At 56.7% G+C, this 15,732-nt stretch overlaps 1 long non-coding RNA gene across 1 annotated transcript; it reads left to right on the top strand.

The window, feature by feature from the left end:
- Nucleotides 1–225: 225 nt before the first annotated feature.
- LOC118907334 (uncharacterized) lies at nt 226–14,304 on the top strand. Its single transcript, XR_008999113.1, has 6 exons — nt 226–572; nt 794–986; nt 6,063–6,137; nt 9,091–9,213; nt 9,965–13,499; nt 13,615–14,304. It is a non-coding gene; the product is annotated as an uncharacterized LOC118907334 (long non-coding RNA).
- Nucleotides 14,305–15,732: the final 1,428 nt, after the last annotated feature.

Genomic DNA, 15,732 nt, shown 5'->3' with positions numbered 1-15,732 from the left:
TACTCAGTTTGGGGAAAGCTGTCTGGCTAAGCCCGCCCTTGCTTGTCTAGCTTCCTGGCCACCAACATAGCAGCGGAACAGGGCGGAGCCAGCGACCGCGTAGACCGCGAGCGAGACGTGTACCACGCAGGCGCAGGCCTAGCGTTGGGACTCCCAGCGTGCCCCGCGAGGCGGCCGAGGGCGGGAGCGCACGCGCGGTGAGCTCGGCGCGCTGTCGTCCTCGGGGCGCTCCGACGTCCGCTGGGCTGCGCTGCGGCACGCTCGCCCGCCCTTTGCCCCAGCCCCGCCCCCGGGCCGGCACCCCCTCCCGCCTCCGCCCGCGGTCCCGGCGGCCCCTTGCCCACCTCGCGAGTGCGAGTCTTTCCTGGGCGGCGAGACTGCGCAGCCTCATGCGCGCGTCCGCAGGCGGCTCGACCCCGCCGCCGCCGGTGAGGGCTGACCCCGGGTGCCTGACCTCCAGACACCGGTACCGGCCGGGTACCCGACCTCCAGACGACAGCAGGCGGTCACTAGCTTGCGGACCGAGAGGGAGCCGGCCCACTTCCCACGGAAGCAGGAGGAGCGGCGCCTAGGTGGTCGGCGGGGCCGTGTCACAGCTCCTGTCCTACCTCACGGCTGCTTCTAGCCCGAGGAGAGGCCTGAGGCCGGGTTGGCGGTGGGGGGAGGGAGTTCCTTTGGTTTTCAACGGCATTTTTAACTTTTTGGGTATCAGAAAAATCCTAAGTGATAGGAGAGGTCAGTGTGCACTGGCCACCTCTTATGGCTTCCTCGCTTCTGTTCGGCTTGGGTTTAGGGGTTGGAGAAGCAGCCTGCGCCTCAGGAGTGTGGCCCAGGCTGTATCTGTTGACCCAAGTCAGGAGCGGCCTCGGCACCTGCGGATTTTCAGCTGCCCGTCCTCACCGCACCCGCGCCGGGCCCTGTCCTCTTGCCGCACACCTGCCGAGCCGTCTACTCACCACACTGAGCTGACCGTCCCCTGTGATCAGGTGCCCATCGCTCTTAGCTTCTGTCGGTTTGCCTGCCTGTCTCCCGAGGCTCCGAGAGGGGCACCGAGGCGGGTCCCTTCACTCCCTGGTGAACCAGGGTAGTGTGGGCCCCTGACATGGGCCTCACCTCCAGGCCTGACCCCTCACCAGTATGTCCTCTCCACCTGTGCCGTCACCCGTGTCCTAACATGTAGGAGGGATTGTCATAAACAGCTTTTAGGTAGAAGTTATTTAATTCTGTCCCATTTAAAATCACCCCTTCCAGCTCTACATTTGGCCCTTTAACAGTTATAAGCACTGGCACATTTGGGCTTATTTCCACCATCTCGCCTTGTGCACCGTATTCCCCCTGCTGCTGCTTTTCCCTTCCTGTCTCATTGTGGCAAAGAGCACGTGAGGCCTGCCCTCAGCTGCTCACTGCGCAGCGTAATGTTACCCACGGCGAGACGTGGTACAGCAGAGCTAGAACTGACTCGTCCTGCGTGACTACAGCTTCATACCTGTTGCGGTGGACAACCCCCTGCTAGCTTCTGCGCCTTTGACGATTCTAAATGTCTCATACGAATGGAGTCCTGCCTGGCTTATGTCACTCAGCATAATGTCTTCACCCGTGCTGCTGCACACAGAAGGATGTCCTTACTTTTTTGTAAAGCTGTGTAATAATCCTCTGTGTACAGCCCATATTTCCTTTACCTGCTAATCTGTCTGTGGACACGATGTTGCTTCCATGTCTTGACCATTGTGAGAAGTGCTGCAGAGAATATGGGGTGAGATGGCTGGTAGGGGCACTCATTGGAATTCTTTTGGATCAATATTGATAACAGGAATTTCTATATCATATGGTAGTCCTATTTTTAGTTTTTTAAGGAACTACTACCCTGTTTTCCACAGTGGTTACACCAACTTCCCTTCCTATCAACAGTGTAGGAGGATTTCCTTTCCTCCACATCCTCCTCAGCACTTGTTATTTTCTGTTAGGGTGTGGCCATCCTACCAGGCGTGAGGTGGTAGCTCATTGTGGTTTTGATCTGCATTTCCCCAATGATGAGTGATGTGGAGCATCTTTTTTTTTACCAGCTGGTCATTATATGTCTTCTTCAGAGAAATGCCTATTCAGGTCTCTTGTCCGTTTTTTTTTTAATTGGGTTATTTGTGGGCTTTTTGCTATTGAGTTAGAGGAGTTTCTTTCATGTTTGATATTACCTGCTTATCAGTTACACGATTTGCAAATATTTTCTCTCTTTTGGCTGCCTTTTCACTGTTGATGGCTCCTTTGCTGTGCAGAAGCTCTTTAGTTTGATGTGGTCCCACTTGTCTGTCTTTGCTGTTACTGCCTTTTATTGCTTTTGGTGTCCTTTCCAAGAAGCCGCTGCCAAGACCAATGTCATGAAGGCAAGGATGCCCACTCTACTCCTGTTCACCACATTACTGGAGGTCTTAGCCGGAACAGTTAAACAATAAAAAGAAATAGAAGGCATCCAAATCAGAAAACCCTAAGGACTCCATAAAAACCCTGTTGGTACTAATAAACAAAATTAGTCAAGTCACAGCATATAAAAATCAGTTGCCTTTCTGTATATCAACAAAGAAATATCCAAAATGGAAATGAAGAAAACCATCCCATTTACAAATAGCATCAAAAAAAAAAATACTGAGAAATAAACTTAACCAAGGAAATAACATTCTTGTGCCCACAGAATAAGACATTGATGGAACAAATTAAAGAAGACACTAACAAATGGAAGGACCTCCTGTGTTCATGTATTGGAGGACTTAATGTTCTTAAAATGTACAGCTACTCTGACCCAGAGAGTCAAACCCTAGTGAAATGACAATGGCATTGCTTAGAAAGAGCAAAAGCAATCCTAAAATTCATATGGAACCACAAAGGACCCTGAATAGCAAACATAATCTTGAGAAAGAAGAAATGAAGCTGGGGGCATCATGCTTCCTTGCCGGAGTCCAGCTCCAGCGAGTCCAGGAGTCCCTGAAGGATGAACGGCATCGGTGACTGAATGAATGAGTGAGGACACAGACGAGAGCAAAAGCTGAGCCTGGCCTTTAATGAAAAGTAGCAGTTTTATTATATACTCTTTGATTACATAAAGTAAAGTACAGATATTAATCACGTAATTGACACATAGCACGGTTATGAGTTTGGAGAATGAAATAAGTCATTTGGCCGGTCTTAGCAGTTAACTTGTTTCTAAGTAAGCTTTGTTCTTAGTTATTGTGGCCAGAAAATCTTACAAAGTTAGGTAGGTGCCAGACTCTTAGTTTCTTTACAGATGACTATCTAAAGTTCACTATTCTACTATTTTTATGTAGCGCCCTCATTCTTTCATAGCTATAGTCCCATTCCTCATCTCCGGTAGGAAAGGAGGAGGCTCTCTCTATAAGAACATGATGACTTTTCGGCAGGCGGGGACAAGTTTTATGGACTGCATGGGACCCATTTTCAGTAAGACTTACAATGGAGATTTTTCAGATCTGGGGTTAGGTGATGCCCTGTTCTCATTTGTTTTATAGTTTGCCAGGTTGGTCTTTGGCAAGCTAGCCAAAGAATATCATTTGTTCTCTGTACCCACTGTTGCCGTTAATCATTGAATATGTTATTTGGAGGCCATGTAGGGGTGGGGGAAGGAACCTTGACCCAGGTACATTTTCCATAGCTTTTTTCCCATAAACTTAGGTCCAATACTCATGGGTCTCATTTTCCCATCATCGGGGGTAGTCACAACGGCAATAGTGGTTTTCTCCAATTTCCTTTAGGGCCAGTACCCAAAATTTTCAGGGAGAATTGGATGTAGCCTCTTCCCTGAAGGGGCAGCTTGAATTGAAACCGAAATAAGCAAATTTATTAGGAGAGACATTTTGAGCAGGAGGGATATCGGGGTTGCTCCTCCGGGAAGGCTGCTGTGCAGTCCCTTCCCTCCGACTGCCCGGACTGTGTCATCAGGCTGGCGGTTTGGACTGGCTCCTGACACTTCCCGAATCCAAATTATATTACAGAGCTGCAGAGTTAAAACAGTATGGTTCTGGCACAAGTGAAACATGTATGGCAGCCCTGAAAAAGGCCTCATATACAGTCAACTGACCTTTGACAACGGTGCCAAGAACACATAAGAAGGACAGTCTCCTCAACAAATGGTGTTCAGAAACTGGATTCTTATCTCAGACCCTTTACACCATAAATCAACTCAAAATTAAAGACTTAAACTTAAGACCTGTAAGTGTAGAACTCGTATTAAAAAAACGGGAAAAGTTTCACCTGCTTTTTGTGTTCAGGTTTTTCCTACTTTTCTGACTTATTTGGGGCTAAGCAAATATTGTTTCCTATTTTCCTGCCATCCTGCTTTGGAAGTTATGTCCCATCATGTCAACTCAGTGGTTGTCCTGAAATATCACCTGTGTCCTTGTTCTGACCTTGGAGTTGGACATCAAGATCTAAAACACCCTCTTGCCTGTGGCTTCTCTGTTTCGGACACTCTCCTGAGAGCAGCCTGCGCATCAGATTGCTGGGTCAAAAGCTGACGCTGGGTGGTTTCGTTGTTGAGCCTTTTTCAAGCTTTGCCTTAATACTCCAACAAGTTTCGCTGCAGCGTGGGCCCCTCCTCATCATCAGCATAGTCCCCTCAGGCTGCCCCGCTGTGTGGAGCTGGGGGGCACCTTCCTGTAGGCCCTGAGGACCTGAGGTTGGTTCTCAGCAGAGCCGGGCAGCAGCGAGAGCCAGGAGGCCCCAGGACCGTAAGCCGCTCCGGGCCTGGGTCTGGAGGAGCTCCCGTTCTGCAGCCTCTGCCTTCATCCCTGGCCTGTGTGTCAGATGCCTGACCACGGGGTCCGGGGAGCAGCTCCTCCTCAAGACAAGGATCCTGGGGGGAGGTTGGTCCAGTGGCGGCTCCTCACTGCTCGGCAGAAGCCAAGTCACAAGATGAGTCATGAGCTGTGAGGTGGGGGTTGGGAGGGCTGGCTCCACCTGCCCACATGTCCCAGGAGTGCACAACAGGTCCCAGGGGCGTCCCAGGCCCCTCTGCCTGGCTTCATCACAGAAAAGTCACAGGCTGTGACTTTGTGCCATCTGCTGGTTGCAGGTCACTGCAAGGCTTTGTCACCATGGGTCAGGGTGGCTGGGACAGACAAGCCTGGCTCTGGTCCCAGGGCCACTATGCAGAGGCCCTCGGTGGACAGCTCAACTCCAGGGGCAGTGGGTGGTGGTCTTTGGGAGCGGTCATGGATGTCATGATGGGATGGCCCCCCAGTTCCCTCATTGTTAGGAGGCTCACAGTACTCAGAGTCCAAACAGGTGGCCTGTGTTTGTGGGGTGTCTCCTGGAAGTGTGGCGGTTGGGCAGCACATGCCTGAAAACTCCGGAGTGCTGCTGTCCAGCATGCCAAGGCCAGAGGGCTGTGAGTCATACATCTTTGAGCTTATTTCTATTTTGGGGGCTTCTGCCATGTGTCCAGGACGGGGCCAGGCACAGAGTAGAATGGATGCCAACCCATCCATGCAAACTTCAGGAAGAGTGGTAGTCGGTAACATGCATGGGTGTTTCGTGGTGCTGAGTGCTCAGGAGAGAGCTGGGGCGGGGACCTGAAGTCCTAGGGGGACCAGGGGGGCCTGGCAGAGACCCCAGGTGGGCAGGCATCTCCCTTCTCCCATGTCTAGGGAGAAGGCTCTGGAGGGAGTGGCCGGGGCTCTGGGGAAGGAGGGTGGGACAGAGCAGGGTCACATTGGGGTGGGGACGCTACTGGCCATCCTCAGCAGAGGGTGACCTGATGGACATGTGGACCCCAGGCTAGGGCCAGGCTTCAGGCTGGAGGGCAGGAGCAGGAGGTGGCAGCTCAGCGGTGGCCAAGCAGGACCCAGGCGCAGGGCGGCACAGGGGAGGAGGCCTAAATGCAGCCGCCTCACCTGGCGGTGTGGTGGGCTTGGGCCCAGGCTGGAGAGACCTGGGGCTGTCAGTGCCAGCCGGTCCCTGCAGGTGTGGCCCATGCAGAGGGAGGGCTGTGGGCTGGCTGGCCCGCCGCAGCCATGAGTTAATCCCATGGCCTCCTGTTCTCTTTCCGGTGGCCACAGGATTGCAGAGGGAAGATGGCAGACAGCAGAGGCCCCCACCTGACACCCTGAGCAACAGACGCTGAAGGCTGAGTGGTAAGTTCACACCCTGACCCTCCTTGCCACTCCCTGCCTGTGCCACCTGACCACATCCAGCTCCGGCATGTCCCGCGTGCGGCTCAGGTGGGCACAGTCCTTGGAGCCTCTGAGCCCCAACCCATAAGGAGGGATAGGCACAAAGTGAGGGATGGGAAGGTGCGCTGACCCCCCCTAGTGGCAGCCTGGTCCCTGTGTGCAAGCTATGTCACACCCAGGAGCGGGCGAGCTTAGGACAGGGCCTGTGCCCATCATCCATCCCACAGCACAGCTCTGGGTGAGGGTGGCAGAGACGGTTTCCAGGTCCATGCCAGCCCCAGCTTCTATCCCGAGGACATAAGATGCTGTGTGCACATGGCCGAGGCCAGGGAAGGGGACATACCTGTACATGCACACACACACACATGAACATGCACATGCTCCCATGGTATGTACACACGCAACACGTGTTCGTGCGCACGTGTGTATGTAACCACATGCACGCAGATGCTTGTGCACACACATGTCCAAAACCATGTACAGGCACACGCACTGGGCAGGGGCCAGCCTCTCCATGAGGTGGGAGGGTGCTGGGTCTCATGACCCTGTGGGGCTGGAGCTGGCAGGGTGACCAGCTGTGCCAAGGTGACACTGGCATGGGCCGAGCCAGCCAGCACTCACAAGGTCGCATGACACCCACACATGGCACTCAAGTCGGTAATACTGTTACTGGGTTCCTAGTGTCATAGAAATTACAGAGACGCTAATCCACCCCCTCCCTGCCAGGGGAGCAGTGTGTCCCCAGCTGGCGGAGCCCTCCCCACATCCCAGGAGGGGATTGCCTGTGTCCGAGACCATCAGCACCCAGGCCAGGGAGAGGACAGGAGGACTACGTGTCCCCTGCTGGTCCCCAAGCTCCTTAGGAGCTTCTGGAGAGTTCTATGAAAGCTGCCTGCTATGCAGAGGGCAGGGAGAGACCAGGGGGACACAGTCACTCTCAGTGGGTGGGTGGCATTTGTAATCAGCAAGGGGTCTTCTACACCAGGTGTGATCCAGGCACTGGCCACCGAGGAGACCCCCACCCTGCCCACCACTCAGGTTTCCAAGGAGGCCTTAGCCAGGCTTGGGCATGTCTGCTGTCCAGAGGGTCACCCCAGCACTGCAAGGCCATGTCCTGGGGCAGCCTCTGGGAATGGAGCAGGTAGCACCCCCTCTGCAGGGGTGGGGAGGGCGAGGGCCTCCAAGTGCCCACCCAGCTCACGGGTCCCCAGCGGTCATGTCTTCTCGAGGACATCCCCAGGATGCTGCACCATGACGAGTCAGTGCCCACGGAGGCCAGGGGAGGTGTGCATGCGGGTAGGGTCTAGACAACCTACTGTCAAGTTCCTGTGGAAATATAAGCAAGCAGGGGTGTCCAGAGAAAGCCTATAGTAGAGCCCCAAGAGGATGTAACCCTACCAGCTGTTAAACCCTAAATGAAACTGTCATGCTCTAACAATTAAGACAGTCCCAAAACATGCATGGGATGTGACCATCCGAGGATTTCTAGTCAGAGGCAAGTCATTCTGAAAGCAGGACGTAGACAGATGGGGGGAAATTAAGCTGATCCCCATCCCATACTACATGCCAGGATGACTTCCAAATGATTCAGACTATTCACAAAAATGGAATTATTAGGTACAGAAGAAACACATGATTTTTTATATTATCAGAATAGAGAGAAAAGCCTAAGTGGGATACATCCCAGAAACCACTTATAAAAAGTGACAAATTCTGCCACACAAAAATCAAGCTTCCTGGGAACAATCTATCACCTAAACCCAAGAAAACACAAAACGGGACATTTGCAGCTCTGATTTTCTTAACATGTGAGGAGTTTCTAAAAGGCCAAACGATGGAGCATGATGTGAACAGAGAGCTCCCAGGTGATGGCGACAGGCTGCTCACCTCCTCCCGAGGGACACGCGGGCAGAAACCAGAGCTGTGTCGCGGCGCCTCTCGCCTGGCGGAGCCAGGAGGCCAGCAGTCTCGGAGGTCCGGTGGGGCCTGAGGGGGACCGGCGTGAGCAGCCCCTGCCATGGGCACGTGTCATAGCCGCCAGGCCCCAGCCCTGGTGCCCACCCATGGGGGATCTCAGTGGATCCACAAAGCCACATTACACAGCCACTGACAAGGTGGAGGGGCCTCTGGGGATGGGGTCTGCTTGTGATGTGCAGTGAAAGACTGATGGAGCCCAGAATCAGGCACTGTGAGAGCATCTTACAGAAGGGGACAGGCTGTGACCCTGGCCCTGGGAAGGGGTGGGAGTGGCGGGAGTCAAGTGCCCCTTGGCACCCTGTGTGGTGACAGGGCCCACACCCAGGTTAAGGGCCACGCATAGACCCAAGCCCTGCTACTGGCCGGAATGGCTGTGACCCAGTTTCTGCCACTGCCTGGCACCACTGTGCTTCACATCCGTGGCCAGTTAGAGGCCAGTTACCTGTGCTCTGGGCCTGGCTCTGCCACACTCACATGGTCCCACTCAACCCAGGTGTCCATTTCTAGTCAAGAGGTGCAGCTCACACAGTGACGGACGGGTCAGCTGGGTGAGCGCAACCACTCCCACCTCCCCTTGGGGACGGATAGTGGTGGCTTAGCCTCCCCGGGCTGCCCCGTGTGCAGCTGTGCAGGCTGAGGTCAGAGCCTGGGTGTGCACGAGGGCCTCACCGCTCACTGCCAGGCTCTCCAGCCTGTCCCAGATTCAGAACACCTGACCATGCAATGGCCGGCCGGCCAGCAGCTGGGGTCTCGGCACGGGCTCACCTGCACAGCCCCCGTTCCTGGCCCTCTGTCTCCGGCCCCAGCCCCCTAGGTGTGCTCCAGGACCTTGCATCCCACCAGCCAACACATTCCTTCTCCAAAGAAGAGGGAAACAAAGCCACTCCTCCTCATACCTTGCTCAGAATTGTGAGGCCTAGTGTCCCTCTGCCGGCAGGTAGCTACTGGAGGCCCGCTGTGTAACCCTTTCCCCAAACTGGAAGCCTTCCTGGTCGGCTGGTGGAGTCCTCCAAGTCGACCCCCAGCAGAAGGAACCGGAGGTTGATGTGGAACAGAGCAGGTGAGTTCTTACTCCCTTGGGCACCAGCCTGGCTGGCTCTAGGCCTGCTCTGCATCCTTCAATGGACCCGGGAGGAGCACAGAGGGCAGGAGCAGAGGGATGTCTGGCCAGCAGTCACATTAATCCCACCATCGGGGGTCCCTGGGGCTGACACAGCAGCAAGTCTGGCTCTGAGAGTTGATTTCCTCAAATTCACAAACTGTCAAACTCAGTGGCTGAAGTGTACGATTTGGTGGTTTTTAGAGTATTTACTGAGCATGCAACCATCCCCACTCATATCACTCCCAGAGAGGGACCTCTTACATCAGCAGGTTACCATCTGCTGGCCCCAGTGCACCACAGACCACATGCTGCTCTGTGGACCCATCACGTGGAGTCATGTAACATGTGGTCTTTGTGTCTGGTGTCTTCACTCATGTCCATCTGCAGTGAAGCAGGTGTCAGTACTCCGTCCTTGTGGTGGAAAGTTGCTCCATGGTGCATGGATCATGTGTGCTGACCGTCCGTCCGTCCTGTCCACACTGGAATGTGTCTGCATTTTGCTATCATACTAGTGCTGTGAACATACATGGCAAATGTGGTTTAGGACCTGTTCTCACCTCTCCCAGGTGGACCCCAGGTGTGGAATCCACAGGACTGTGTTCCACCTCAAAAGGGGCCCCTGCAGCAGCTGCGCCACCTCATGCCCCTCCAGCAGCCTGGGGGGCTCACCTCTGCATCTGCGCCAGCACCATTGTCCTCCATCCAACAGGCCCCTTTCCCTGGTGGCAGTGCTTGGAGCCTCCAGTCGTGCACCTCTCAGCCACATCCCTGTGGACAGTGCATGCCGCCGACCGCTTGTCACTGGGCTGTCTGTCCGCGATTGAGTCGTGTACTCCCGCACGCCTGTGTGCCAGGCCCCACATCAGTTGAGTCACAAGTATTTTCATATGCTTTGAGGGCTGTCGCTTCCTGGTCTCCGTGGCGCCCCTGAACACAGCCTTTTAATTCTGATCCAGCTCAGTGCGATCTTTCTCTCTGTTGCTCACGCTTTTGGTGCCTGAGGACAGGATGTGACTCCCGGGAGCCCCCACCAGCCCTTGGCTGCAGCTCCTTTCCAGGTGCCGGCCCTGACCCGGGAGGCCAGTGCGCCACTAGGGGTCAGTAGTTCATCTGCGCCTCCCAGGCCCACCTTCTTGCTCCCGTGAGGCTGTGTGAAGGCAGTGTCATCTCCCTCTCACAGTGTCACCTGTGGCTGGGAAGGTGGTGTGGAAGTGCCAGTGTGAGTGTGAGTGCACACCTGTGGCCAGCAGGCAGGACACCACCCCACCCGACTGCAGGGCTGCCTCCGCTGTCAGACGGTAGCTGCCACCGGGGCAGGCGTGAGTGTCCTCTGAAGCTCCTCAGAGCAGTGTACCCTTCAGGCCTTTCTGTCTTGTAGCATCAGACATCAAGGAGGACATGGAGGCCCTGCTGGCCTTGGAACGAGCAGAGATCATAGGCAGACACCGTCAGGTGATGCCTGGCTGGGGAGGGTAGCCCGCAGGAGCAGGTACCGCCAGGCAGTAAGAGCAGCTGAGGCCTGGGTGGGTCACAGCCAGGCATGCACACGTGGGCTTCACCACCAGGATGTTCCGATGGGGATGTGGCCAAGTGCGAGCAGGGGAGGCCCACACAGGCCTCAGCCAGCAGGAGAGTGAGCTGTCAGGCTGCCCCGCCCAGGGGGCAGGGCCCTTGCTTCAGGTGGCATCAGTCAGAAGTCCCTGGGCTTCCTCCTCTCTCCTCCTGCCCGTGCCCCTGGCTCTGGCGCACCCTCACCATGGTGCCCCTCCAGGCATCAGGGCACCGGTGGACCCGCGGGACAATCCTGGCCTCTCTCTGTACAGTCACTGGCCATCTGGGCTTTCCGTGGTGAGTCACCTGGGCACGTCCTTCTCATCTGGGATGGTTTCCATTTGCGGAAATACCTCTGGAGCCAGGACCTCACCCCTGATGCCCACAGTGGGTCATGGTCTGCACTAAGCTCAAGCTGAGACCCAGCAGGCAGATCAGGGAAGTGAGCCGGGTGGAGCAGGGCACCACATGGGGGTACAGGCGACAGTGTCTGCTTCCCAGGCAGAGGGAGGGTCTCGCTGAGTCAGTAGTGGCCCCACAGGCTGTGGCTACAGGGCAAGGGGCGCCTGGCTAAGCTTCTGGGTGGCTGGTTGTCCAGCAGGTCTCAGGAATCCAGCTGGCCCAGCCCAGTGGCCACATGGAGCCAGGCCGAAGGGCAGCGAGGGGGCCCTCAGGTCTCACAGGTGACAGGCAGGTGGGGTTTGCAGCTGAAAGTAACCTGGTGTTAGCATATCTGGAGGGTAGATGGGCCATGGCGGGGACAGAGGAGATGGGCTGCCTGGGTTCTTGGGCAGTGGGATCCTCTCAGGGGGGGATGCCCTGTACAGGCAGGCAGGGGAGGCTTGGGGCATCTGCGTGGAGGGGAGCCTGGGGTCTCAGGTGGGGCCAGCATGGCAGCCTGGGGCCCTGCTCACTGCCCAGTAGACAAGCTGTTTGGACCAGTTGGGACAGGTCCTGCTCAGAGGCTCTGACAAGTTGTGATGGGTCAGAGTGGCTGGTGTGACACAGAGCACAGTGAGGTCAGGGGCCAGAGGGTGGGGTGCGGGGACACAGGCAGGGTGGGCACAAGTGCCCCCTGGCTGCCCTGGGCAGTTCTCAGGCTGGCCCAACCCCAGGACACTGGCAGGTCACCTCAGTTCCAGCACTGACCCTTCTCAGGCCCCCACAGAGGGGCTGTCTCCAGCCCAACTGTGACCAGAGCCCCCTGAGGGCTGTTTCCTCAAAAATGCATCCGGGCCTGCAAGGGAACCCCACACAGGTGCTGGGCCAGACGTGGTCATTCCTGCTGGATGCTGAGAAGGTGAAGGCAGAGGACAAGGGAAATACGAGGTGTGCCCTAACCCTGACAGAGGCCCAGATACTGTAGGCAGGCCTGGTCAGAGGCCTGGGTCCAGAGCACCAAAGCCACCCCTAGAACCCTGAGTGGGGACAGAGTTGGAAAGCAGAGAGAAACCAGGGACAAGGGAAAGAGCAAGGGAACAGCCCAGAACCACAAAGCAAGAGCAGTGGGTCCACGTGTGGGGCATGGTAAGAACCAGCCTCCGCTGGACAGGAAACCTGGCGCTCAGCCTGGGAGGTGGTGCGTCAGGGGCCTGCAGGGGGCCACTGCGGGCTTTCCCCTTCCTCAGAGAGGACCCCGCCTGGTCCGCCAGGTCACACCGCCCAGGGGTCTTGTGTGCACGTGCTAGTGCCCCCAGGCCATGAGACCCCCAGATGGGAGCCATGCTTTGACAGGCCACCATATGCACCTGTACATCCATTCATAGTGGAGCAGCCGCCAGCATCACACTCCCATCATGAGCCCTCAAAGGGCACCTATAAAACTGCAGCCACTGGCTGTGCGGCTCAGGGGGATGGAGGAGAGGCGGGGCTGTCCTGACCCAAGGGTGAGCCCATGGCACAGCTTGGCCAGCTCCTCCTGGGAAGGAGAGGGCTAGCACGCAGACTGTACCCCCACCATCTCGAATCCACACACTCAGGCTCCCTGCATAGCTACCCACCAATTCCTGGGCTTCTGACAGCCTGGGTCTGCTCTGAACTTACTACCAGGAGCCCAGCCAGGTGCATCTGGACATCAGTAAAATTGGGACAAACAGCCTGACCGCTGGTCCCCCTGCTGAAGGACTCAGGCGGTGTCAGGGAGCAGACTCCCTGAGACGGGCCTGCTCCAGGGACAGGTTCAGGGCCCAGGCAGGCACTGTCATCCTGGGCAGGGAGGGAGGGGTGGCCGGGTGGCCTGGCCAGGCCCTTTAGCGGGTGGGGTCTGGGCCTTGAGTATCACAGGCATGTGGGTACTGGTGGTGTAAGAATGAGCAGAGCGAGGTTTCGGCAGGAGACACGCATGTTGCAGCCCGAGTGCAGTACTTCAGAGGTGGCCTCGGGCCGGCGTGCTGTCTGATGGGCTGCCCCTCGGTTCTGCCCTCAAAGAGCAGGCCGAGTTCTTCTCCGGAAATAAAGCAGGTCCATCTGGCCGTAGAGACAGGAACCCAGGGTGTGAGGGCAAGCCTGGTAAGTCACATCCCCACCAAGCCCTTCCCGCCTGCAGACTTGCGCACAAAATGAGTCGGGCTTCCCATAAAGGAAGACGGAAGACTTCCGACGAGGGCCCAGTCCTGTTGGAAAAAGCAGCTTCCTCAACATGGAAACGAGGGGCACAGCCATGTCCCCACTGTGACTCCATCAGGGGCCTCCAGGTGGGGGCGCCTCGCTTTGTGACACTAGAGAACTGACTGCCCAAGGAGGGTTAGGCGTCCTGGGAGAAAAGACACAAACAGGATTTATCTACATTAAAACCTTCCCTCTGCACAGGACACTGAAGAGAATGAGACAGGAAATTACAGGGAAGGAGAGATACTGATGGATCACAACCCATAAAGGACTCGTGCTGAGTAAGAAAACTCGGAACTCAGCAGAAGTGACCCAAGGCACAAGAGCTGAGCAGCCGCATGACCCAGAGATAACGTATTAACATATGTGGACACACACGTACAGAGATGCTCACCGTGTAAACACGGGACCCCAGCACTCACCTATTTGGTGGAGACCCAGGAGGCCCTGGAGTGCAGTGGGGCAGCAGGGACTCGCTCACCACGGTGGGAACGCAGCTGCTTTGGGACGTAGTTGGTGGCTCTTAAAAGCTAAACGTGGCCCCAAGAGCTCATAGTCAAAATCAGCACGCCACATTCACCACAGCACCCACAAACACTAAGACAGGGGCAGTGAGGGGACGTGGGGGCAGGAAGACCCTGCGACCACAGGAAGGGACAGGTTACTGACTTCCCAGCAGACGAGTTGGGGATGCATTTTGCAACGGGTAAAAAGCCAGGCCCATGAGTGGTTCTGTTCACAGAACATTCTGGAAAAGGCCAAACTATGGGGAGGGGAGGAGTCATGGAGGCGTGCGCCTGGCCACGAGGACACCTTCAGGTCAGGATGAGGTGCTCTCCATGTCTGCCAACCCAAAAGCTGGACTTGAAATAAAACAAATGTAAACACTCACTGCACCTGAGAAATTCGTGTGTCATGTGTAAACTTAACCCAAAACCTCTCTGACCACCAAGGCGTCTGAGCCTTTACTGCCTGAGCCCATTTCCTAACCTCACCTGTTCTGTCATCAGCATGAAACCAGCACAGGCCCTGTCGTCCCCTCTCCTAGGCAGCCTCATTTCACGTGCCCTCTGCCTATTGCGTGTACATGCTGAGCATCTTGGCCATCCAGCAGGGGCCCTACCACTGTTGTCCTAAGACATGAGTTTCAACCCTGAAGTTACCATACAATCGATCCGAAACTCCACAGAGGGGACCCCACAGTGTGGCCTGCTTAGAGTGACTGCTACCCCCACTTTCCCAAGACATTCTCTCAAGGAACACCAGCTGGGACAGTGGCATGGGCTGCCCACAGCAGGATCTGGATTCAGCCAGCCTTGTGCACCCTCCTGTGTGCTAGACCCTCCCACCTGCACTCGGGGGACTCAGACTTTGCTTGTCCTCCTCGCCCTGGCGTACCTTACTGGGGTGCCCCTCATCTGGGAAAAGGGACCTGGGCAGGGGGCTGCCCCTGTGCTGGCCCTGCCACCTCACCTCTGACCCCTGGCCTGTGCAGGGGCCCCGAGACACTGAAGCAGGGGAGGGGCCCTCGCACAGCTGCCAGGGCACAAGCCAGGTTGCACCACCCTGCTCATGCTCTTGAGTGAGGACGCCAACCTCTGGGCACTGGCCCAGCTGATGACCAAGGAGAGGCATGCCATGCATGGTAGGGGCCATGATGAGCCACGTGGCCCAGAGCCTGAGTACCTGCCACAGAGCCCACTTAGCAGGGCTGGCAGGGACCCCATCAGGCCATCTGCCTGTCAGCGAAGGGCACCACCTCCCCCACTACACCCACTATCTTGGGAGATGGCCATGCCCCTGCTCCCTCACTCCCATCCCTCATGCTGGGACCCCTTCCTCCATGGCTCTCAGCATAGGGGCCAGCCAGTGTGGCCTCATGAGCATCCTCAGCACCTGGCCACCCCAGGCTTCAAACGCAGGCCTGCACTTTGGGAAGAGCATGTCCAGCAAGGGCCTAGGAGGGCCATGGGCACATGGGGTCACTGCAGGAGAGGCCTTGGGTTCAGCAGGGGGCACCCAGCAGGGGCAGGCCTGGGGCTGAGTGGGACCCCAGGAGCACTGCACAGGCCCCACAACAGGGAGGCTTTCCACCAGCCAGGTGGGCCCCGAGCACCCATCCTCCCATTAGGACAAAGACGTCTGCTGGGATTTATACCATGTGGTTCCTTCAGGGCTTCACTGACCCAGTGAGGCTGTCCAGGGAGACCCCGACGCTCAAGGCGGCCTGAGCTCAGCCCACACTCCCACACCCCGGTGAGCCGGGCCCCACCCCAGGGGCATCAGAGATGCAGGCTGGGGCCAGGACCCGTGCTGGGG

This window comes from Manis pentadactyla, chromosome 9, assembly GCF_030020395.1.
Source record: "Manis pentadactyla isolate mManPen7 chromosome 9, mManPen7.hap1, whole genome shotgun sequence".
NCBI classification, from domain to species: domain Eukaryota; kingdom Metazoa; phylum Chordata; class Mammalia; order Pholidota; family Manidae; genus Manis; species Manis pentadactyla.
Note: the sequence above shows the minus strand (reverse complement) of the source record. Positions and strands in the feature narration are given on the sequence as shown.